Here is a 26443-nt window from a genome sequence, read left to right as displayed (position 1 = left end):
ACTTCTTGCATTCTCGGTCTCTCTCTTTCTGATCTGCAGTATTGCAGGGTTTTAAGGGTTTACTTTAATTTTCATTATGAGCCCCATTATAGTTCTCCAGATGTCACCATGAAACTGTTTCTTTTATTTAACTCTTCCAGTCCGTGGTGAAGGTATTCCCACAGTCTTATTAGTGAAGAAAGGTTTTTACGCAGCAACAATGAAGGAGAGGTGATGAATTTCCAATTCAGGATGGTGTGCAAGTTGGAGGGAAACTTGCAAGTGGTGGTGTTCACATGCGCATGATGCCCTAGTTCACAGAATCATAGAATGGTTACAGCACAGATGGAGGCCATTCCGCCCATCGTGTCTGCGCCAGCTCTCTGACTAAGCAAATCACTGCAATCTTGCACATTCTTCCTTTTCAGATAATAATCCATTCCCTCTTGAATGCTTTGATTGCACCTGCCTCCACCATGCTCTCAGGCAGTGCATTCCAGATCTTAGCCACTTGCTGCGTGGTTCTTTGCCAATTGCTTCTTTTGCCAATTACCTTAAATCTGTGTCCTCTCAGTCTTGACCCTCCCACCAGTAGGAACAGTTACTCCCTATCTACTCTGTCCAGGAGCCCTCTTGATTTCAAATGCCTCTATCAAATCTCCTCTCAACCTTCTCTTCTCCAAGGAAAACAGTCCTAACTTCTCCAATCTATCTACGTAACTGAAGTTTCTCATCCCCTTGTTCTTCTGGGTGGTAGAGGTTATGGAAGGTGGATTGGAAGGTCTACATCCTTCCCTAGTTTCCCTCCTTTCTCCCCTCATGCTCATGAGACACACCTCCCTCTGCCATGACACATTACTACTGAACTACCCTTTCTGGTCCCCATGCTAGCCGATGGTTAATGGTTCCATCCTTCAGTACTATCCCCCTCCATTTCTTAACAGCCAGCATCCTCCCTACCTGAAAAAACCCACTTGCACCCACTCTGTCCTTACAGACTACCACCTTTTTTAACCATCCTTTCCTCTGCAAAGTCCTTGATCGTGTTGTCACTTCCCAAATTCATGCCCATCTTTCCTGCAACTTCATGTTTGAATCTTGCCAATTAGGTTTATACCCCTGCAACAACACTAAAACAGCCAAAATCAAAGTCAAAAGTAACATCTGTGTGACTATGGCTGAGATACATTTTCCCACCTGCTCCTCTGAGCCACGGACGTTGTCCATGAACTACACAGTCTTCATCCAATGCTCCGAGGTATTGTTCTGCTCAGTGTGCTGCCCTCACACAGGTCCACTCTAACTTTATCAAATTGTAGCCATAACATCTCCAGCAAGGCCTCCACCAGCTTCACAACAGCATCACCACTCACCCTCACCCATCACATACCTACAGTTCTTTGTTGGTCTGAATCTGGTGTCTTGTGTATCCCCAACTATTGGTGGCTGTGCTTTCAGCTGCCTCGGCCCAATGCAATGGACAAAATGCTATTAGCACCTAACGGTTCAAAGGGAGGGAATGTGAAATAGCTCAAAAAGGGCAAACTCAACACAAGATTGAACCACTATACAGAGTGGTGAATACACCTGTTGAGACACAGCAACAACTAATTCAAGAGAAAGCTGGCTAGCAATTTTTTTTTTTGCAAAGGATAAGAATGAAGGGTTATCATAAAAAAGCAATAGTGTGGGGTTGAGGCTTAACTGACAAAGTATATATAGCATTGAGCAATGTGATAGAATATGAGCCCTGCACATTCATATGAGTATTTATTGTTAATAAAAATCCCTGCTGCCGGGAAGCATAATCAGCATTGATTGACACTTAGCCCTGTCCTTCTACCAAAAAATTGCAATGCAAAAATCACAGAACCTCCTTGCCAAGTAACTTCTATTATTCCCCTACACAGTGGTCTCTTCACCCTCTCCACAGGGTCAGTACTGCTGGCACAATCTCGATGAGTAACCAGATAACCACAGTGAAGTTCCAGTTCAGGGGCAAAATCAGATCGAGGGGGGGCAATACAGATTCCTGTTGAGCTCATAGCTCATTAAATATAATGCAATTGTTACTGCGAATGAAGAGCATGAGGATCCATGGGAATGCCAGGAATCCCCTTTCCCAGCTCCACCACAGAGCTGGTGAAGTATTTGTAATTTCCACTGGAATTTCTAAGACACCGGATTGATTTTGACTGAGTGGTAAAAATGACTCTAGTGTTGGCTATGGCTCAGTTGGTAACACTCGCACCTCTGAGTCAGAAGGTTCCAGGTTCAAGTCCCACTCTAGGGGCTGGATTTTACATGCCCTCGCCAGGACATGTTTTCAGTGGGAGCACACAAAATAGGGCAGGTGCCCAGCCCACTATCTTCCTGCCCACCCCGAGCTCAACCCCATAATACAGTAGGTGTTGAGTTCCGAAATTGACAGCCCACCCACCAGATTTAAATAAATAATTAAGGATCAACTGAGCTAGTTAACAAGCCAATTGGCCCTGATACTATGCTGCCCACGCCACAATACAGTTGGCATGGGCAGTCAGATGGGGCGGGCAGGCAGTTTCATGAAGATTTTGAAAGGGGTGGGGGGGGGGGCACCATCAGTAATTACTTTGCAAGGTCCATGATTTTTCTTCAGATCGTGTAAATCTTTCGCCTTTTACTAAAGATGTCCGTGGAGGGGGAGCATTCAGAATTTGAATTAATTTTTTGTTGCCCTGCTTCTGTGAAAAAAACAATCTTCTTGCTGACTGGCAATTACATTGTTAAGACAATTGCATTGCTAAAACAGGTGATGGGCATCGGATCACCTATAAATGAGTACAGTTGTAACACTCCAGAGTGGAAGGGGCTGGAAAAGTCTCTGCAGAGCAGTCTTAAAAATAAACCTGTTTGAGGTAAAAGACTAGGTGTGGACTCATTCTTCCACAATGAGCATTTATAGGAATTAACACTACCTTCAGGGGTGCCGTTTGCGCATTGGGTGGAACAGCCCCTAAGGTAGCACTCCCACCCTTTCTTCCCCCCCACCCACCCTCCAAAACCCACCACCCCCACCCTAAGCTGGCCAAATCCTCCTCGCCCAATACCCCAGGCATTGCTCACTCCAGGATCCACTGGGCCACCTTCTTGGGACTGATTAGTCCAGGCAGTACCCACTACTGAGCTCTTGGCGCTGCTGGCTAATCTGATTGGCTGGCAGCTCCCAAAGGTGTGACTTTCTCCCCAGTGAGGCACGGAAGTCCCACTGTTCAGGCACCACAGTGTGCTATGGCTCTGGGGCGTGCTTGGCTGGAGCGGCTCAGCTTGAATGTGACTTTTGTCCTTGGAGCGGGGGCAGTGGTGGTGGTGATCCATCCTCATGCCGCCTCAACACCACAGCCCCAACCCCACAGCCTGTAATATGTGGCCCCAGGACCTGAGCACAAAAACTTGAGGCTGATGCTCCAGTGGAGGTGCCATCTTTAGGATGATACATTAGACATAGGCTCTGCCTACTTTCTCAGGTGCATGCAAAAGATCACATGGTCTCTTTTTAAAGAAGGGCATGGGTCTTGGTGCCCTGGCCAATATTTATCCCCTCAATCAGTACCTCAAAAAGATGATTCTCTGGTCATGATCACGTTGCTGTCTTTGGGATCTTGCTGTGCAAAATGGCTGCCATGTTTCCCAGATTACAACAGTGACTACACTTGAAAGTGCTTCATTGATTGTAAAGCGCTTTGAGATGTCCAGTGATCATGAAAGGCATTACATAGACGCGTCTTTTTTAAATCTTTTTATTTAAATTGTTGCTCAATTTTACTCGCCTCTCAAGGAGGAGCGCGCTTGGATTTGAACTGGAAAATTTTCCATCGGCATGATGCCTACCTGAACCAACTTCAAAGGGAAAGCTGCAAAGTGATAGTGCTCTTAGACTGGTAGCTGCCTCTTCCTGGCAGCTCCACTGTGGGAATTGGAAAGTATACAGAATGTCATTCACAAAAACTAAACAGGCTCTTGTAAATCCTGAATACATAGTAAAAGCAGAGTTCAGTGCAATCTCACTGGCTCATATTCTCTCCTATATTACTGCAGCCTGACAATAAGGCTATGCTGTGCTATTATTTAACCTTCTGGACGGTGACACCCCATGCTGCTTCACAAATACTTTATACACACGTTCATCTTTGACAAGAGAATCTTTAGTGACTGCACAGAACTGGGGAAAAGCATAAATCTTACACAACGTTGCTTATTTGTGGTACTATCTCTATGATCTCCCAATGGTTCAGTAAGTAAATACACTACAAAAGGAAACTGAGCCATTTAACTACAACGATCCAGGTTTGATGTTTGTTCTGTATGGCTCGGCAATGAATATAGTGATAAGTACAAATAAGATTCAAGTAAGCAGGCTGGTGAAGTTGACAGCAAGCAGAACATCAAGCATTATTACAATATTCATATACAGGGGCTGAAAGGAGTCCTTAAGGGGGTTATAATGAGTAAAATCTGCCTCAGAGTGACGTCAGGCGAGGACAAGGTCACACTTGGCCGTTACAGAGAAGGGGCAAAGTACAGAGGGCACCTTATTGTCAATGGAAGTTTTTAAAATGTATTCTTTCACAGCAAGTGAGTGTCACTGCTAGGCTAGCATTTACTGCCCGTCCCTAATTGCCCTTGAGAAGATGGTGGTGAGCCGCCATCTTGAACTGCTGCAGTCCCTGTGGTGTAGGTACAACCACAGTGCTTTTAGGGAGGGAGTTCCAGGATTTTGACCCAGTGACAGTGAAGGAACGGCGAGGTGGTGAATGGTTTGGAGGGAACTTGCAGGTGATAATGTTCCTATGCATCTGCTGCCCTTTCCTTCTAGGTGGTAGAAGTTGTGGGTTAGAAGGTGCTGTCTAAGGAGCCGTGGTGAGTTGCTGCAGCTCATCTTGTAAATAGTACACACTGCTGCTACTGTGCATCGGTGGTGGAGGCAGTGAATGTTTAAAATGGTGGATGTGGTGCCAATCAAGTGGGCTGCTTTGTCCTGAATGGTGTCAAGCTTCTTGAGTGTTGTTGGAGCTGCACTCATCCAGGCAAGTGGAGGGTATTTCATCACACTCCTGATTTGTGCCTTGTAGATGGTGGACAGACGTTGGGAACTCAGGTGAGTTACTCTCCGCAGAATTCCCAACCTCTGACCTGCACTTGTAGCCACAGTATTTATATGGCTGGTCCAGTTCAGTTTCCGGTCAATGAGAACCTCCAGGATGTTGATAGTGGGGGGATTCATCAATGGTAATGCCACTGAATGTCAAAGGGGAGTGGTCAGATTCTATCTTGTTGGAGATGGTTATTACCCAGCACTTGAGTGGCGCGAATGTTACTTGTCACTTATCAGCCCAAGCATGAATATTTTTCAGGTCTTGCTGCAGAAGGCCATGCACCGCTTTACTATCTGAGGAGTTGTGAATGGTGCTGGACATTGTTCATGTTGGGATATGTTGATTGCGCAAACAGCTTCAGTCAGTGAATGGGGAGGGAGAGCCTCTCTATTCTACAACAGATATAGAAAGCGCTGCTGCAGTCTTCCTGGGATTTAAGAAAAAAGATAATGAAACTGAAGAGTGCGTGGAGACAGGGTACTGGGCGGGCTTGCTGTTAAATATGATATTTCCATTGTTTGGTCAGACCAAAAAAAACGTGCAAGTGGCACGGCATGTCAATAACTTATCACAACAGGTTGTAGGGAGAGAACATCTTCAACAGAAAAAATCTCTGGCCATTTCAGGATCAACTACTGTCTGTACAGGATGATGCACTGTTTTATTTGTGGCAGTGACAGCTGATATGGTGCACTCTATCACACGATCAAGGAGTGCAGGGCTCCTTCTGTGTCCCAGTTCCTTTACACCAATGAATAACCTGCCTTCTTTTGTAATGATGTACGGTAGCGATAGGACTGAATTCAGCAGGTTGTTAAGGTTGGGGAGTGAACACCAAGGCACAGCTACAAATTTCACAAATCTCAGGCTGGATTGCAGGATTCTTGCTGCCCAAAAGGATTGTGCTCAAATGGAACAGGCTTCCCCAAAAGGAGTTAATTCTGGATGGATGGATCCCTTGAAAAACGAATGGGATCAATATCTGTTCAGGAGGATTCAGAAATAGTAATAAATCTGTTTGCTTGAGATTGCGGTTAGAGAAAACTCATGGAAGAGAGAGGACCCCATGCTTGAGGCACACATTTGTGCACTGAGCAAAAGGTGAGCTTGATGGACTGAATGGTGCTCTATTGTCAGAGGTGGTGTTTATCAGATTAGACGTTAAACTTGATGTCACAGAGGCTCAGGTGGGTGTTAAAGACCTCACTGTTTGAGAAGGTGCAAGGAATTCTCCCCATGCCCTAAAACAACATTTCACCCTCAAAACCAAAAATATATATACTATTCATCTCAATGTCGTTTGTGCTAAATGGCTGCAGCACTTGTCTATGTAACAGTCACTAAATTTCACTGGACAGCAACATACATTTATATAGTGTTTTTAATGTACTAAAATGTCTCGGAGGTGTTTGTACGTGAATGTAGCACACAAACACTTGCTGTAAAGAGTAACAGATGAACAACAGCCGTTGAGAAAGAAGTCCTCAATCTGCAAAATCATGTGTACGATGTCCCACCATGAGCCACTGACTTCAGAAGAGAGGAGAAAAAATTGTGCTGAAACAAAACACCAGCCTGAGGGTGAGCAAAGGTAAGGACCAAGTGGCTTTTTCGTTGTCTGTGTGACTCAATACCACATCAGGTGGTGCACTTACCCACTGAGCTGCCATGGCAGCTTCTAAGCCAAGGTTGAGAGTCCAGAAAATAATTTTAGATCTCAGTATCATTTACATATTTAACACATTTACAATCCTGCACTTGTGGATTCAAACAGGAAGAGTCACAGAATCTGGTGGGCTGCATTCCAATTAGCTGTTGTAGGCAACAACGGATGGTAGCCGAGTTGTCTCCTGCATGAAGCTGGCTCTGATGCATTGCTCACACATTCAATTGTGTATGCATCATGCAGGAGTAGCCAAAGCCATTTGTACAGGGCATCCTCCATACCTCCAGTAGACCAGGGAATTCTGTGGTTAGCTTTCTTACACAGCTGAAAGAGGCTGCGTGGAGCAGAGTGCCCTGGAGGCAAAAACGTGGAATGAAGAGAATAATAAAAGATTGTGTGATGTCAATGCAGCCGCTACAACTGAGAGAGATTTGTCCAACAATACTATGGCCGAAGATAGCAAACTGGTGTAGTCCCAATATGCATGGTTACTGTCCAATATTTAAATTGTAACAGTTTGATTTAACTCTTACTGTTCTGCATTCATATTTACCAGACCTGTTTAAAATCTAGCCAGACTTCTGGTGCTGCTGATGATACCCATTTTGTTTCTAAAGTTGCTAGCGCCCTACATAGGACACATGTAATGGAGAAACACCCGCATGCAATTGCTTTTGTCAAGGGGTCTTTAAACTCTTAAATTAGGTACTTTTTAAAAAAGCGCATACAACTAGAACACACACAGACACAGGTAGACGCATGGACACATAGAAACATGCAGGTGTATTGGCATGCACACACAGATACAGGTAGACACATACATGCACACACACACACACCCAGGTAGAGGTTTGCACATGCACAGGTACACACATGCATGCACAGTTAGACACAGGTGTATACATACAGGGATAGGTAGACATGCATAAACATAGGCATACATACATGCAGGACATTGATAGGTAAACACATTCGCACACAGGTAGCCACAGTCAGACATCCACAAGCATGCGCACAGGTACAGTCAAACATATGCAGGCAAACATATAAGCAGGTAAAGAAGTAGCTATACAAGCACAAAATACACTCACATTTTTTTTGATCAAAGTTGAACTCTCCAAGCTAAGGCAGGTTATTATTTGGGAGCTGAGAGTGAGTGCAACAATGAGGGGAGAATGCAGAGACGTCCGTTTACAATCTGCCAAATCCTCACACCCTATGGTGTAGGAATATTTTATAACGTCTTCTGATTTTTAAAAATAGAATTAAATACAATATTTAAAGATATGAATTTAACTTCTAAAAAACAAAATATAAAATGTTATTTTTGTCCATCAGGAATTTTGCGCACATTGGATTCTGCTTTTCTTGTTGAAAGACCATGTGGCAATGAAAACCCGCACAGTTCCACACAAAACACATTATTTACTTTTTTTTGCTTGCAGGTCATTTTCTAACCGTTACCTCTCTTTAAGTGGATTCCTCTGGCCATCAGTTATTGAAATTATTGTTAATGGGTACAGGGGCTTATAGAGGAAATACGTTCTCAATCATTTGTCGATTTCCTCTGCATATAGAATGGTTTTTATTCAGCAATATCCAATTTAAATACGGCCCTCATTTCCCTCATCTGCTTGCCCCACTCTCAAATATCAGCTCTTCTGCCATGGTACGGATACTGCTTATCCAAGTTCATGCTCACACGCAGAAGCCCCCACAGTTGCAACATACAGTACAACAGACGCTAGGAAAAGAAAAATTTGACTCATATTGCATCTTATCCTCAGGAAATCTCAAAGAGCATCTTGGACAATTAAATACTTTCGAAGTACGATCATTGCAAAATGCAGAAAAGCCCAGCTGCTAATTTGCAAGGTCCCACAAATTACAATGAAATAAATGACCAGTTAATCTGTAATGATGGTGTTGGTTGAAGGGTGATTATCGACCAGGATGCTGGGAGAACTTGCTGTTTCTCCTGCGTACAACCCTCTTGTGATTTTTTATATCCATCTGAAAAAGCAGATGAAGCCCTCAGTTTAACATCTTATGCTGAAGTCAACACCTCCAACAGCTCAGTGCTGTTGTCCCCCAGTGCTACACTGAAGCATCAGCCTTGATTGTGTGCTCAAGTCCTTGAGCAGGCTTGAACAAAAAAAACTTACTCAAGTTCAAATACAGTCAGAAACTGTACAGTACCAGATGTGAATCAACTGCTCATTCAAAACTTCAACTAGATGATTTAAATGTTATTGCCACAGTACTTGCAAACTGCTCCCAACAGATGACACTATTGATCATAGAGGTAATAGAGCATGGAAATCAGTCCATTGCCTATTAAAAACAGGTGAAACTTCATATTAGGTATGAATTTAGGATTTCAAATCACTGAACATTACAATATATAGTTTATTAAAAATCCTGCATCTGCACACACTTCCCGTCTGCACAACTTGTCGCACTTTTAGTATCAACAATTTCCAATTCTGAATCTCTCTGCCCACACTAGTAATGGATTGTGTCCATGTCCACATGTCACAAGCCTATTACAAGATCTGGTCCCACAAGGCATCCTTGTGCCCAGTCTGTGAACCCACTCAGAGCCTCTCACTACCATCTTGATTTTCAAAAGATAATTTTTCATTCAGCATTTTACCCTTTTCTTTTTGAGCTTTTCAGTTTAGTTGAAATATCAATGCATATTTATCCCTTTCACGGAGTTAATCATCCTCATGCCTGCTCAAGGCCAACTGAATTTTTAAAAATGATTAACTAAATATTCACCTCTCCCTACCTGCACTTTCCATTACCATAGACTAACATAACCTGTTCCAGTCTGAGTAATAGCTGCAGCAACACATTGCGCCTTTCACGTTTAATGAATAAGGATGATGTGAAGTTGTGTCCTTCTTTCTGCTTCAATGTCCAGGCCCAACAATAAGTCCAATCACCATGATCTGGCTGTCCCTGACAGTATGGTGCAGCCATCCACAGGACTGCCTGCTGAGTAGGTAATCAGTGTTTCCTCCATGCTCATGGTTTTTAAAAAATCTCTCAAACAATTTATGGCGAGACTCATTCAACAAGTTCAGAGCAGGTTTCTGCTCCCCACCAGTGTTTCTTAAAGTTCCTTCTCTTCCAGTTTTGAATTGAACTGCCCTGCCCAAATGGATTTACAGATACTCCTGCTGACCTCTTTTTCCTCAAAGAGTATCCAGTTGATCATCACAACCCCATTTTTTTAAGTTTAGTTCTGGCATCTCCCCTCCATCACCCTAATTTGGGATTGCCTGCTCTGTGAACTCCTCAACCCCCAATTAGCTGAAATGTCATGGCCCCACTCCCTCATTCTTTGAGCTTTGAATTGGTGCTGATGACTACACCCACTCACAAACATGAAATTAGGCATGGTGACTCCCCTCTTGAGCAATTCAGCTGGGATTGCTCCCTCTCCTTCACTGATCAAGTAATCTTGGAGCTAGGCAACAATCATCCCCACCCCCAAAATGACCTCTTCCAATCTAAGGGCAGCTGCTCTTATTACTCCAGGATTATATTAGAAATTGAACAATCCCAGGTACCTTTCCTCAAGAACAAATTCTATCCTTCATCCACACCTACATCCTCACTTCCAATGCCAAGAGTGAAGAGCTCATGAATTGTTTTTACCTCCAAGGTTCCAGTGCTTCAATGTTGGCCTCTTTGGTTCCTCTTCATCTTTCCCCAGTCCAGCTCCAACCTCAAAACCACCAAGTAACTTGATTGAATTTTTGATGAGGTAATAGAGAGAGCTGAAGAGGGTAATGTGGTTGGTGTGGTCCATATGGATTCCAAAAGGCGTTTGATAAAGCGCCACATAACAGACTTGTCAGCAAGGTTGAAGTCCATAGAATAAAAGAGGCAGTTGAAGCACTGATGTGAAGTACAAAGCAATGGTCAATGATTATGTGGAGATGGTGGCATAGTGGTATTGTCACTGGAGACCCAGGATAATGCTCTGGGGATCTGGGCTCGAATCCCACCACGGCAGATGGTGGAATTTGAATTCAATAAAAAATCTGGAATTAAATGTATGACTCAAAGTCTAATGATGACCTAGAAACCATTGTCGTAAAAACCCATCTGGTTCACTAATGTCCTTTGATAATGATAGGTTTCAATAGGACACAGACAGTCTGGGGGAATGGGCAGGTGCAGGAACAGACAGCTTAAGTTAGATGTGCACAAATTGTTGAAGTTGGCAGTGAGGGTTGAGAAAATGGCATATGGGATCCTGGGCTTTATAAACAGAGGCATAGAGTACATACCAAGGAGGTTATGATGAACCTTTATAAAACACTGGTTCATCCTCAACTGGAGTAGTGTGTCCAATTCTGGACACCGCACTTAGGGAGGATGAGAAGGCATTAGAGAGGCTGCAGAAAAGATTCACGAGAATGGTTCCAGGGATGAGGAACTTCAGTTACATGGACAGATTGGAGAAACTAGGGTTGTTGTTCTTAAAAGAAAGGTTGAGAGGAGATTTGATAGATGTATTCAAAATCACAAGTAATCTGGACAGGTGCATAGGGGGAGACTGATCCCATTGGCTGAAGGGTTGAGAAGCAGAGGACACCGATTTAAGGTGAATGACAAAACAAGCAACGCCAACACAAGGAAAAACTTTTAACACACAGCGAGTGGTTAGAATTGGGAATGCAATGCCTGAGTGTGTGATGTAGGCAGGTTCAATCGAGGCACTCAAGAGGGAATTGGATACTTCCCACCCAATCCTGGCTAACTTTGTATCAGCAAACTTCAAAGAACCACAGAACTGTTACAGCACAGCAGGAGGCCATTCTGTCTATTGTGTCTGCACCGGCTCTCCGAATGAGCAAGTCGCCTAGTGCCATTCTCCCGCTTTCTCCCTGTAACCCTGCACATTCTTCCTTTTCAGAATACAGTCTTAATTCCCTTTTGAATGCTTCAATTGAACCTGCCTCCGCCACACCCTCAGGCAGTGCATTCCAAACCCCAACAACTCGCTGCGTAAAAAAGTTTCTTGCCATATCACCGTTGCTACTATTACTAATTACTTTAAACCTGTGCCCTTCGTTCTCAATCCTGAGTGGGAACAGTTTCTCCCTATCGACTCTGTACAGGTCCCTCATGATTTTTCATACCTCTATCAAATCTCCCAATCTTCTTTTCTCTAAGGAAAACAGTCCCAACTTCTCCAATCTATCTTCATAACTAAAATGCGCCTCCCAGAACTGGAAGCAATACTCCAGCTGAGGGTGAACTCCTTGCTCTTGTACTCTATGCCCCTATAGTAAAGTCTGGGACACTGTATGCTTTATTAACTGTGCTCTCAACCTGTCCTGTCACTTTCAAAGACTAATCCACATATATGCCCATGTGCCTCTGCTCTTGCATCCCCTTTAGAGTTGTACCCTTTATTTTATATTGTCTCTCCAACATTCATATTTCTCTGCATTGAAATTTATCTGCCACCTGTCTGCCCATTCTGCCAACTTGTCGAAGTTCTACACTATCCTCCTCACAGCTCACAATGCTTTCAAGATTGTGACATCCACAAACTTTGAAATTGTCCCCTGTACACCAAGGTTTAGGTCATTAATATATATCAGGAGAAGGAAGGGTCCCAACACTGACCCCTGGGGAACTCCACTACAAACCTTCCTCCAGCAAGAAAAACATCCATTAACCACTACTCTCCATTTCCTGTCACTCAGCCAATGCTGTATCCATGCTGCTACTGTCCCTTTTATTCCATGAGCTATAATTTTGCTCGCAAATCTGTTGTGTGGGACTATATCAAACATCTTTTGGAAGTCCATCTAAGCCACATCAACAGCATTGCCCTCATCAACCCCCTCTGATACCTCTTCAAAAAACTCCAGCAAGTTAGTTAAACATAATTTTCCCTTAAGAAATCCTTGCTGGCTTTCCTTAATTTATCCACGTTTGTCCATGTTGTTGGAATATACCTTTAAGGGATAGCAGTATGCCATCACTAGAAGGCATCATGTAATCCAGTCTAAGTTTCACTCTGGACTGTGAGCAGAGCACAGAACACACAGCTCTGCTGCTGATGTCTTCAAGTTTTCTACCTTTGTCTAAGTGTTCTCATATACCTAGTTGAAATAAATGAACCCTTAACATGTTTACACAATCCCTTATGGTGCCTTTAATATCACTGTAAAAATACAACAGGTGACTATTAATTTTGTCCGAATTATTGTTTTTAGAAGTTTTCCTACCTCTGCAGTTAAACTGACTGGCCTGTAGTTGCTGGGCTTAACTTTAAACTCTTTTTTGAACAAGGGTGTAATGTATGCAATTCTCCAGTCCTCCCAGACCACTCCGAGTTGAAGGAAGACTGAAAAATTATGGCTAGTGCCTCTGCAATTCACTTTATTGTACAATGAGAAGGGGTTACTTAATAGTCTCATTGTGCAGGGTCCTTTAGGGAACAGTTACCATAACATGATAGAATTCGGCATTAGGATAGAAAGTGAAGTAGTCTGATCTGAAACTAGGGTCCTAAATCTAAACTAAGGACACTACGAAGGTGTGAGGGATGAGTTGGCTAAGATAGATTAGGGAACATCATTAAAAGGCATGATGGTGGATAGACAATGGCTAATATTTAAGGAACGAGTGCATGCATTGCAACAGTTATACATTCCTTTCTGGCGCATAAACACATAGGAAAGCAGCCCAACCATGGCTAACAAAATAAATTAAGGATATCCAGAGGACATCCAAAGAGGAGTCATATAAAGATGCTAGAAAAAATAGTAAGCCTGAGAAACAGGAGCAGTTTAGAATTCAGCAAAGGAGTACCAAGAGATTGATTAAGAGGGTAAAAATAGAGTATGAGGTAAACTTGTAAGGAACATAAAAGTGGACTGTAAATCTCCTGTAAGTATGTAAAAAGAAAAAGATTAGTGAAGGCAACTGTAAGTTCCTTACAGCCCAAAACAGGAGGATTTATAATAGAGAACAAGGAAATGGCAGAGCAATTAAACAACTACTTTAGTTCTGTCTTCATGGAGGAAGACACAAATAACTTCCCAGAAATGCTAGGGAACCAAGGCTCTTGTGAGAAGGAGGAATTGAAGGAAATTAGCATTACTAAAACAATAGTGCTGGAGATAATTGTGGGCCTGATAACCTACATCCCAGGGTACTAAAGGAGGTGGCCATGGAAATAGTGGATGTGTCGGTTGTCATCTTCCAAAATTCTGTAGATTCTGGAATAGTCCCGGCAGATTGGAGGGTGGCAAATGTAACCCCACTATTTAAAAAAGGAGGGAGAAAACAGGGAATTAAAGGTGGGTTAGCCTAACATCAGTAGTAGGGAAAATGCTAGAGCTTATTATAAAGGATATGATAACAGGACACTTAGAAAATATCAATGGGATTGGACAAAGTTAACTTGGATTTATGAAAGGGAAATCATGTTTGACAAACCTACTGCAGCTTTTGAAGATGGAGCTAGCAGGATAGTAAGGGAGAGCCAGTGGATGTGGTGTATTTGGGTTTTCAGAAAGCTTTTGATAAAGTTCCACATAAGAGATTAGTGTGTAAAACTAAAGCGCATGGGATTGGGGGTACTATATTGGCATGGATTGAGAATTGGTTAGCAGACAGGTAACAGAGAGTAGGAATAAGTAGGTCTTTTTTGGAGTGGCAGGTGGTGACTAGTGGGGTATCGCAGGTATCAGTGCTTGAGCCCCAGCTATTCGCAATATATATCAATGATTTGGCTGAGAGAACCAAATGTAATATTTCCAAGTTTGCTGACGACACAAAGCTTGGTGGGAATGTGAGTGGTGAGGAGGGTGTTATGAGGCTTCAAGGCGATTTAGACAGGTTGAGTGTGTGTGCAAATACATTGTAGATGCAGTATTACATGGATAAGTGTGAAGTTATCCACTTCAGCAGGAATAACAGAATGGCAGAGTATTATTTAAATGGTGATAGATTGGGAAACGTTGACATACAAAGGGACCTGGGTGCCCTTGTCCACCAGTCGCTGAAAGCAAGCATGCAGGTGCAGCAAGCAGTTAAGGCGGCAAATGATATGTTGGCCTTCATTGCAAGAGGAATTGAGTATAGGAGCGACAATGTCTTACTGCAGCTGTACAGGGCCTTGGCTAGACCATACCTGGAGTAGTGTGTGCAGTTTTGGCATCCTTACCTAAGAAAGGATATACTTGCCATAGAGGGAGTGCAACGAAAGTTCATCAAATTGATTCCTGGGATGGCAGGATTGTCGTATGAGGAGAGATTGGGCCGACTAGGCCTGTGTTCACTGGAGTTTAGAAGAATGAGAGGGGATCTCATTGAAACGCATAAAATTCTGACAGGGATGGACATACTGGATACAGGGATGATGTTTCCTCTGGCTGGGGGTGGGGTCTAGAACAAAGGGTGACAGTCTCAGGAGACAGGGTAGACCATTTAGGACTGAGATGAGGAGAAACTTCTTCATTGAGAGGGTGGCGAACCTGTGGAATTCTCTACCACAGAGGGCTGTGGAGGCCAAGTCACTGAATGTATTTAAGGAGGAAATAGATAGATTTCTGGACTCTAAAGGTGCCAACGGGTATGGGGAGAGAGTGGGAGTATTGTGTTGAGATAGAGGATCAGCCATGATCATATTGAATGGCAGAGCTAGCTCAAAGGGCTGAATGACGTACTCCTATTTTCTATGTTAATATCCACTCTAATTTTCCTCAGTATTTTTGGATGCATCTTATCCGGTCCGGTGCCTTATGAACTTTAAGTACAGATAACCTACCTTTCCTGTTTCAATTTTAAATCCTTCTAGTGTTTGAACGACCTCCTCTTTTACCATGGCCTGGGTAGCATCTTCTTCCTTGGTAAAGACAGCTGCAAAGTACTCATTTAGCACCTCAGGAATGCCCTCTGCCTCCAGGTGTAAATTCCCTTTCTGATACCTCATCATCCTTACTCCTCCTTTTATCACCTTTTTACTATTTATATATCAACAGGAGACTTTGAGATTCCCTCAATTGTTGGTTGTCAGTCTCTTTTCATATCCCCTCTTTGCTTCCCTTATTTGCTTCTTCATCTCCCCTCCGAACCTTCTATATTCATTTTGGTTTTCGATTGTATTTTCTACCAGACATCTGTCATAAGCACACTTTTTCTTCTTTATCTTAATTTCTATCCAAGGAGCTGTGGATTTCTGCCCTACCTTTTCCTTCTTATTTATTCATTCACTGGATGTGGGATTCGCTGGCTGGGCCAGCATTTATTGCCCATCCCTAGTTGCCCTTGAGAAGGTGGTGAACTGCCTTCTTGAACCGCTACAGTCCACGTGGAGTAGGTACACCCACAGTGCTGTTAGGAAGGGAGTTCCAGGATTTTGACCCAGCGACAGTGAAGGAACGGCAATATATTTCCAAGTCAGGATGGAGAGTGACTTGGAGTGGAACTTCCAGGTGGTACTGTTCCCAGCTATCTGCTGCCCTTGTCCTTCTAGGTGGTAGCGGTCATGGGTTTGGAAGGTGCTGTCTGAGGGGCCTTGGTGAATTCCTGCAGCGCATCTTGTAGATGGTACACACTGCTGCTACTGTGCGTTGGTGGTGGAAGGAGTGAATGTTTGTGGATGTGGTGCCAATCAAGTGAACTGCTTTGTCCTGGGCGGTGTCCAGCTTCTTCAGTGTTGTAGGAGCTGCACTCATCTAAGCAAATGGGGAGTATTCCATCACATTCCTGATTTGTGCCTTGTAGATGGTGGACAGGCTTTGGAGAGTCAGGAGGCGAGTTACTCATCGCAAGATTCCTAGCCTCTGACCTGCTCTTGTAGCCACAGTATTTATATGGCTAGTCCAATTCGGTTTCTGGTCAATGGTAACCCCCCAGGGTGTTGATAGTGAGGGATTCAGTGATGCTAATGCCATTGAACATCAAGGGGCGATGGTTAGATTCTCTCTTGTTGGAGATGGTCATTGCCTTGTGTGACGCGAATGTTGCTTGCCACTTGTCAGCCCAAGCCTGGATGTTGTCCAGGTCTTGCTGCATTTGGACATGGACTGCTTCAGTAACTGAGGAGTGGCAAATGGTGAACATTGTGCAATCATCAGCGAACATCCCCACTTCTGACCTTATGATGGAAGGAAGCTCATTGTTGAAGCAGCTGAAGATGGTTGGGCCTAGGACACTACCCTGAGGAACTCGTGCAGTGATGTCCTGAAGCTGAGATGACTGACCTCCAACAACCACAACCATCTTCCTTTGTGCTAGGTATGACTCCAACCAGCGGAAACCCCGATTCCCACTGACTCCAGTTTTGCTAGGGCTCCTTGATGCCACACTTGGTCAAATGCTGCCTTAAGTCAAGGGCAGTCATGCTCACCTCACCTTGGGAATTCAGCCCTTTTGTCCATGTTTGAACCAAGGCTGTACTAGGTCAGGAGCTGAGTGGCCCTGGCCTCCCAAACTGGGTGTCAGTGAGTTGGTTATTGTCGAGCAAGTGCCGCTTGATAGTACTGTTGATGACCCCTTCCATTAGTTTACTGATGATTGAGAGTAGACTGATTGGGCAATAATTGGCTGGGTTGGATTTGTCCTGCTTTTGTGTACAGGACATAGCTGGGCAATTTTCCACATAGCTGGGTCGATGCCAGTGTTGTAGCTGTACTGGAACAGCTTGGCTAGGGGCGCAGCAAGTTCTGGAGCACAAGTCTTCAGTACTATTGCCAGAATGTTGTCAAGACCCATTGCCTTTGCAGTATCCAGTGCCTTCAGCCCTTTCTTGATATCATGTGGAGTGAATTGAACTGGCTGAAGACTGGCATCTGTGATGCTGGGGACTTCTGGAGGAGGCCGAGATGGATCATCCACTCGACACTTCTGGCTGAAGATTGTTATGAATGCTTCAGCCTTATCTTTTGCACAGATGTGCTGGGCTCCTGCATCATTGAGGATGGGGATATTTGTGGAGCCACCTCCCCCAGTGAGTTGTTTAATTGTCCACTACCATTCACTACTGGATGTGGCAGGACTGCAGAGCTTAGATCGGATCCGTTGGTTGTAGGATCGTTTAGCTCTGTCTATCACTTGCTGCTTATGCTGTCCGGCATGCAAGTAGTCCTGTTTTATAGCTTCACCAAGTTGACACCACATTTTTAGGTATGCTTGGTGCTGCTCCTAGCATGTTCTCCTGCACTCTTCATTGAACCAAAGTTGATCCCCTGGCTTGATGGTAATGGTAGAATGGGGGATATGCCAGGCCATGAGGTTACAGATTGTGTTTGAGTACAATTCTGCTGCTGCGCTCACAGCGCCTCATGGCTACCCAGTCTTGAGTTGCTAGATCTTTTCTAAATCTATCCCATTTAGCATGGTGGAGGGTATCCGCAATGTGAAGGCAGGACTTCGTCTCCGCAAGGACTGTGCGATGGTCACTCCTACCGATACTGTCATGGACATGTGCATCTGTGGCAGGCAGGTTGGTGAGGATGAGGTCAAGTATGTTTTTCCCTCTTCTTGGTTCCCTCACCACCTGCCGCAGACCCAGTCTAGCAGCTATGTCATTTAGTACTCAGCCAGCTCGGTCAGTTGTGGTGCTACCGAGCCACTGTTGGTGATGGACATTGAAGTCCCTCACCCCGGGTACATTTTGCTCCCTTGCTACCCTCAGTGCAGTCTCCAAGTGATGTTCAACATGGAGAAGCACTGATTCATCAGCTGAGGGAGGGTGGTACGTGGTAATCAGCAGGAGGTTTCCTTGCCCATGTTTGACCTGATGCCATAAGACTTCTTGGGGTCCGAAGTCAATGTTGAGCACTCCCAGGGCAACTCCCTCCCTACTGTATACCACTGTGCCACCACCTCTGCTGGGTCTGTCCTGCCGGTGGGATTGGACATACCCAGGGATGGTGATGGTGGAGTCTGGGACATTATCTGTAAGGTATGATGCTGTGAGGATGACTATGTCAGGCTGTTGCTTGACTAGTCTGTGAGACAGCTCTCCCAATTTTGGCACTAGCCCCTAGATGTTAGCAAGGAAGACTTTGCAGGGTCAACAGGGCTGCGACTGCCATTGTCATTCCCTTACAGAGGGATATACCTTGGCTGTGCCCGAATTACCTCTTCTTTGAAGCCCATTCATCAGCTACTGTTTTTCCTGTCAACCTATGACTCCAATTTATTCACATGAACATATGAGCTAAGAGCAGGATTAGGCCACTCGGCCCTGCTCCACCACTCAATAGATCATGGTTGATGTGATTGTAACCTCAACTCCACATTACTGCTTACCCCCGATAATCTTTCACCAGCCCCCCCTTGCTTATCAAGAATCTATCTACCTCTGCCTTAAAAATATTTAAAGACTCTGCTTCCACTGCTTTTTGAGGAAGAGAGTTCAGCCCAGATCCCCACTGAAGTTGGCTTTCCCCCAGTTAATTTTTCTTACTCTGGATGACTCTTTGTCCTTTTCCAAAGTTAGCCTAAACCTTACTGTACACTGATCACTGTCCCCCAAATGTTCTCCCACTGACACTTGATCTACTTGGCCCATCTCATTCCCAAGAACCAGGTCTAGAAGTTGTTGGACTGGAAACATACTGTAGGAAATTTTCCTGAACCCACTCTAGGAACTCCTGCCCTTCACTGCCATTTACGCTACTACTATCCCAGTGTATATTTGGATAACTAAAGTCTCCCATTATAAGTACTCTCTAAATTTTGTACGTCTCTGTAATTTCCTTGTAAATTCATTCCTCTACATCCTTCCCACTAATCAGTGGCCTATAAATAACACTGAGCAATGTAATTGCATCTTTTTGTTCCTGAGCTCCAGCCAAATAGATTCTGTCCTTGATCCCTCAGAGACATCCTCATTCTCCAGCACTGAAATGCTCTCCTTTATCAATACTGTCACCCCTCCCCCCTTTCTCTCTTTCCTAACTTTCCTGAGCACCTTGTATCCAGGGATATTTACCACCCAGTCCTGCCCTTCTTTGAGCCAGGTCTCTGTTTTAGCCACATTATCATATTTCCACATGGCAATCTGCACCTGTAACTCACCAATCTTATTTACCACACTCTGTGCATTCGCATACATGCAGAGTAACCCTGATTTGGACTCTATTACTTTGACCCCACCTATTAAGTTACTATTCCCTACTCTAGTGCTATCTGTCTCTTCCATATTCAATGGACCTTGGTATTCCTCTTCAATATTATCTCCTGGTTCCCACACCCCTGCTGAATTAATTTAAACCCTCCCCAACAGCACTAGCAAAACAGCACGCAAAGAACTCAGTCCCGGCTCTGTTTAAGTACAACCTGTCTGGGCTGTACAGCTGCCATCTCCCCAAGAACCGGTCCCAATGTGCCAAGAATCTAAAGCCTTCTCTACTGCACCATTTTTCCAGCCAGCATTCTTCTGTTTTATCCTTTTATTTCTGTACTCGCTTGCACATGGCACCAGGAGTAATCTGGAGATCACTACTTTTGAGGTCCTACTTGTTAATTTTCCACCAAGCTCCCTAAATTCAGACTGCAGGGCCACATCCCTCTTTCTACCTATGTCACTGGTACCAACGTGGACCACAACTGCTGGCTGTTCACCCTCACCCCTCAAGGGTTCTTTGCAGCCACTCATCCTTGACCCTGGCACCAGAGAAACAACACACCATCCTGGATTCACATCTGTGGCCATAGAAACGCCTGTTTATTTTCCTAGCTATCAAATCACCCGTCACTATTTCCCTTCCAGACTTCCTTGTACCCGCTGTACAGCTGAGCCGCCCGCAGTGTCATGGGCTTGGTTCTGGCTGCACTCTCCAGATGAATCATCGCTTTTATCAGTATTCAGAACTGAATACTGGTTGGAGAGTAGGGTGCACTACAGAGTGTACTACCTGCCTGTCCTTTTTTGACTGTTTGATGGTCACCCATGCCCTCTCTCACTGCATACTCTTAAGCTGTGGAGTGACATCTAGGAACATGCTGTCAAAGTAGCTCTCAGTCCTACAAATGCATTGCAGTGACGCCAGCAGTTGCTCAAGTTCGAAAGCCCAGAGCTCAAGCTGCTGCAACTGAAAATATTTCCTGCACAAATGGTAGTCCAGGACACAGGAACCATCCTGGAGTTCCCACATTGCACAGGATGTGCACTCTCGAGGTTGGAGCTGACCTGCCATTCCTTTATTTATTAGTTATAGTGTTGTAGTGTCATAGGCTTTACAGCACGGAAAGAGGCCCTTAAGCCCATCGTGTCCAGACCGGTCATCAAGCCCCTATCTACTCTAATCCCAATTTCTAGCACTTGGCTTGTAGCCTTGTATGCTATGGCATTTTAAACGTTCATCTAAATACTTCTTAAATGTTGTGAGGGTTCCCACCTCTATTACCCTTTCAGGCAGTGAGTTCCAAATAATCCCACCCTCTGGGTGAAAAAAATTTTCATTAAATCCCCTCTAAGCCTCCTGCCCCTTACCTTAAATCCATGTCCCCTGGTTATTGACCCCTCCACTAAAGGGAAAAGTTTCTTCCTATCTACCCTATAGCCCTCATAATTAATTTTATATACCTCAATCAGGTCCCTCCTAAGCTCATGGGAAAACAACCCAGGCTATCCAGTCTCTCTTCATAGCTGAAACGCTCCAGCCCAGGCAACATTGTGGTGAATCTCCTCTGCACCCTCTCCAGTGCAATCACATCCATCCTATAGTGTGGCGACCAGAACTGCACGCAATACCCCAAATGTGGCTAGTGTTTTATTAACGGTTTGCTACTGCTAAAAAACCTTACCAATATTAATACACCTCACTTCTATTAATAAACCTTACTAGTGCTGATAAATCCTACAAATACTTAATGCACATATTTGTTGTAATAAATCTTACTCATTTCTTCCTTCTAACTAATACTTCATATTTTTGTTCTATTTAATCTGCCAGTTAAGACTCAGTACAAAAGCAGCAATACACACCAGCCAAACAATTTACAACTTTCTTGTGATGTCAAATTCGATATCAGTTTCCGAACGCAGCGCACAGGCAGCAGCAGCGGCTAGCCCCACTGCTCTCCGAAATCTCGCTACTTCCCTCGCTGTTTTTATAATCGCTCTGCTCTCTGAAATCGCACTGTTTTTAGTCTCTCTGCTCTCTGAAATCTCGCTGTTTCTCTCGCTGTTTTTGCAGTCCCTCTGCTCTCTGAAATCTCGCTGTGTTTATAGTTTCTCTGCTCACCGAAATCTCGCTGTTTCCCTCACTGTTTTTACAATCCCTCTGCTCTCTGAAATCTCGCTGTTTCCCTCACTGTTTTTACAATCCCTCTGCTCTCCGAAATCTCGCTATTTCTCTTGCTGTTTTTACAATCCCTCTGCTCTCTGAAATCTCGCTGTTTCTCTCGCTGTTTTTGTAGTCCCTCTCCTCTCCAAAATCTCGCTATTTCTCTCGCTGTTTTTATAGTCCCTCTGCTCTCTGAAATCTCGCTGTTTTTGTAGTCCCTCTGCTCTCCAAAGTCTTGCTGTTTCTCTCGATGTTTTTATAGTCCCTCTGCTCTCTGAAATCTCGCTGTTTTTGTAGTCCCTCTGCTCACCGAAATCTCGCGCTACTCTCGCTGTTTTTATTGTCCCTCTGCTCTCCGAATCTCGGCGTTTCTCTCGCTGTTCTTATAGTCCCTCTGCTCTCTGAAATCTCGCTGTTTCCCTCACTGTTTTCATAATCCCTCTGCTCTCTGAAATTTCGCTGTCTCTCTCGCTGTTTTTACAATCCCTCTGCTCGCCGAAATCTCGCTGTTTTTATTGTCCCTCTGCTCTCCGAATCTCGGCGTTTCTCTCGCTGTTCTTATAGTCTCTCTGCTCTCTGAAATCTCGCTGCTTCCCTCACTGTTTTCACAATCCCTCTGCTCTGAAATTTCGCTGTCTCTCTCGCTGTTTTTACAATCCCTCTGCTCACCGAAATCTCACTGCTTCTCTCGCTGTTTTTATTGTCCCTTTGCTCTCCGAATCTCGGTGTTTCTCTCGCTGTTCTTATAGTCCCTCTGCTCTCGCCGTTTTTATAGTCTCACTGCTCGCCGAAATCACGCTGTTTCTCTTGCTGTTTTTATAGTCCCTCTGCTCTTCAAAATCTCATTATTTACCCCATTGTTTTTATTGCTCCTCTGCTCTCTGAAATCTCACCATTTCTCTCACTATTTTGATAGTCCCTCTGCTCTTCAAAATCTCGTTGTTTCACTCTCTTTTTTACAATCCCTCTGCTCTCCGAAATCTCGCTGTTTCTCTCGCTGTTTTTATTGCTCCTCTGCTCTCTGAAAGCTCACCATTTCTTTCACTGTTTTGATAGTCCCTCTGCTCTTCAAAATCTCACTATTTCCCCCACTGTTTTTATAGCACTGCTCTCCGACATCTTGCCATTTCTCTCACTGTTTTTTATAGTCCCTCTGCTCTCCAAAATCTCGCTGCTTCTCTCGCTGTTTTTATTGTCCCTCTGTTCTCCGAATCTCGACGTTTCTCTCGCTGTTTTTAGTCTCTCTGCTCGCCAAAATCACGCTATTTCTCTTGCTGTTTTTATAGTCCCTCTGCTCTCCAAGCTCTCGCTGTTTCTCTCGCTGTTTTTATTGCTCCTCTGCTCTCTGAAATCTCACAATTTCTCTCACTGTTTTGATAGTTCCTCTGCTCTTCAAAATCTCACTATTTCCCCCACTGTTTTTATAGCCCCTGCTCTCCGACATCTTGCCACTTCTCCCACTGTTTTTATAGTCCCTCTGCTTTCCGAACTCTTGCCCTTTCGCTGTTTTTATAGCCTCTCTGCTCTTCGAAATCTCGCCACTTCTCTTGTTTTTATTGCTCCTCAGCTCTCCAATACCTTGCCACTTCTCTCACTGTTTTATAGCCGCTTTGGTTTCCCTTAAGATACTATACTCTATGTCTCTTTGTCTAAATCATTAATAAAGGTTGTAAATACCCAAGGCCCCCGCACTGATCTATTAGACACTCCACTAGTTACAGCCTACCAACTGGAAAATGCACCTTTTACCACTGCTCTCTGCTTCTTATCCATTATCTAATCCTCCATCCATGCTAATATATTACGCCTAACTTCATTAGCCCCTAGCTTCTGTATTAGCCTTACGTGATTCTGTGATACCTTATCAAGTGCCTTTTAGAAATCCAAGTATACTACATTTACTGGTTCCCCTTTATCTATCCAACTAGTTTCATCCTTAATAAACCCTAATAAACTTGACAAATTTCTCTTTCGCTAAACCTTGTTGACTTTGTTTGATCGTCCTATAATTTTCTAAGTCTTCCTTAATAGTAGGTCCCAGCATTTTCCTGACGACTGACGTCAGGCTACTTTGGCCTATTTTCTCTCTCCCTCCTTTCTTAATCAGCCGTGTTCCATTTGCTAATAACAATCCACAGGGACCATTCTAGAATCTAGGAAATTTTGGAAAATCATAACCAGTGAATCCACTATCTCTGCAGCTACCTCTGAGAGCCCTAGATTGTAGACCATCAGGTCCTTGGGATTTGTTGGCTTTTAGCACCTTAAGTTTCTCCTGCTGTTATTAATTACCTTAAGTTCCTTGCTCTTATTAGCCCCTTGGTTACCCTCTATTTATGGTATGTAACTTGTATCTTCTATTATGAGGACAGACATGAACTATCTGTTCAACATCTCGACCATTTCCTCATGATAATTTCTCCTATGTCAGCCTTTGAGGGACCAATATTTAACTTAGCTACTCTCCTTTTTTATATACTTAGCAAAAATAGTTAAATTCGATTTGATTTTCCTGGATAGTTTACTCCCATATACTTTATTTTTTCTCTTCTGATCAACTTTTAGATCACCCTTTGTTGGTTTCTAAAACATAGCCAATCTTCAGGCTTACGACAATTCTTGGCAACATTTTAAACCTCTGCTTTTAATCTAATACTATCCTTAACTCTTCTAGTAAGCAAGGATGGATGTAAGCTATGAGGAGGACACAAAGAGGCTGCAAAGAGATATAGACAGGTTAAGTGAGTGGGCAACAAGGTGGTAGATGGAATATAGCATAGTGTCAATTTATTCACTTTGGCAGTAAGGACAGAAAAGCAGAATATTTTTTTAAAAGCTGTGAAACTTGTAAACAGGATCATAAGAAATAGGAAACAAAAACAGAATTACCTGGAAAAACTCAGCAGGTCCGGCAGCATCGGCGGAGAAGAAATCAGTTAACGTTTCGAGCCTTCATGGCCCTTCGGCAGAACTGAAGCATATTTAGGAGTAGGGAGAAATATAAACTGGTTTAAGGTGGGGGTGGGGGGGGGGGGAGAGAAGTTGAGGGTGTGGTGATTGTGGAGATAAGCAGTGATAGGAGCAGATAATCAAAAGATGTCACAGACAAAAGGATCAAAGAGGTGTTGAAGGTGGTGATATTTGTCTAAGAAAAGTGCTAATTAAGAATGGAAGACAGGATACTCAAAGTACAGCTCTAGTGGGGGTGGGGTGGACAGACTAACAAGGTTTTAGTTTTAGATTTAAAAATAATGGAAATAGGTGGGGAAAGAAGAATCTATATAAATTATTGAAAAAAAAAGGGGGGGGGGGGAGAGAGGAGAAACGGGGTGGGGATGGGGGGAGGGGGAGTTTAAGATCTAAAGTTGCTGAATTCAATATTCAGCCCGGAAGGCTGTAAAGTGCCTAGTCGGAAGATGAGGTGCTGTTCCTCCAGTTTGCGTTGGGCTTCACTGGAACAATGCAGCAAGCCAAGGACAGACATGTGGGCAAGAGAACAGGGTGGAGTGTTAAAATGGCAAGCGACAGGGAGGTTTGGGTCTTTCTTGCGGACAGACCGCAGGTTGTTTGTTTTGGATTTCCAGCATCCGCATTAGCTTTTAGCTTTTTGTTTTTATCTCATAAGAAATAGGAGCAGGAGTAGGCCATTTGGCTCATTGAGCCTGCTTCACCATTTGAAAAGATCATGGATGATCTGATTGTGGCCTTAACTCAATTTTCTGCTGCACCCCATAACCCTTAACTCGCTTGTCAATCAAAAATCTATCTAACTCAGCCTTGAATGTATTCAATGACCCAGCCTCTACCCCTCTCTGCAGAAGAGAATTCCAAAGATGAATGACCCTTTTAGAGAAGACTTTCCCAACATTAATTGGGATAGACATAGTGTTAAGGGCTTGGATGCAGTGGATTTCTTGAAATGTGTACAGGAGAACTTTTTAGGTCAATATGTAGAGGGTCCAACAAGGTACGGCGCAATGCTGGACCTAATTCTGGGGAATGAAGGTGGTTGAGGTGCTGGTGGGGGAGCACTTTAGCGATAGCGACCACAACATGGTACAATTTAAGCATGTTATGGACAAAGAAATAGACAAGTTGCAAAAAAATGTTTTGGATTGGGGGAGAGCGGATTTTAGTAAAATAAGGCAGGATCTGGCCAAGGTAGACTGGGAACAGTTACTTGTGGGGAAATCTACAGAAGAGCAGTGGAGGGCATTCAAAAAGGAAATGGGGAGGGTACAGGCTCAACATGTTCCCTCTAGGCTGATAGGAAGGAGTAACAAGCCCAGAGAACCATGGATGACCAGAGATATTCAGGATACGGCACTGGAGGGGGTGCAGAGGAGATTCACCAGGATGTTGCCTGGGATGAAACA

At 44.0% G+C, this 26443-nt stretch overlaps 2 protein-coding genes and 1 non-coding gene across 3 annotated transcripts in view; 2 read left to right on the top strand and 1 right to left on the bottom strand.

Annotated features, from left to right (window-relative positions):
• smg6 (SMG6 nonsense mediated mRNA decay factor) overlaps positions 1–26443 on the bottom strand; it is a 418703-nt gene that overhangs the window by 142706 nt on the left and 249554 nt on the right.
• poldip2 (polymerase (DNA-directed), delta interacting protein 2) overlaps positions 1–26443 on the top strand; it is a 508944-nt gene that overhangs the window by 437535 nt on the left and 44966 nt on the right. The window lies entirely within an intron of this gene.
• On the top strand, positions 2598–2710 carry LOC144685167 (U5 spliceosomal RNA). The gene has a single exon (XR_013577667.1). It is a non-coding gene; the product is annotated as a U5 spliceosomal RNA (small nuclear RNA).

The sequence above is a fragment of the Cetorhinus maximus genome, chromosome 9 (assembly GCF_964194155.1).
Source record: "Cetorhinus maximus chromosome 9, sCetMax3.hap1.1, whole genome shotgun sequence".
NCBI lineage: Eukaryota > Metazoa > Chordata > Chondrichthyes > Lamniformes > Cetorhinidae > Cetorhinus > Cetorhinus maximus.
Note: the sequence above shows the minus strand (reverse complement) of the source record. Positions and strands in the feature narration are given on the sequence as shown.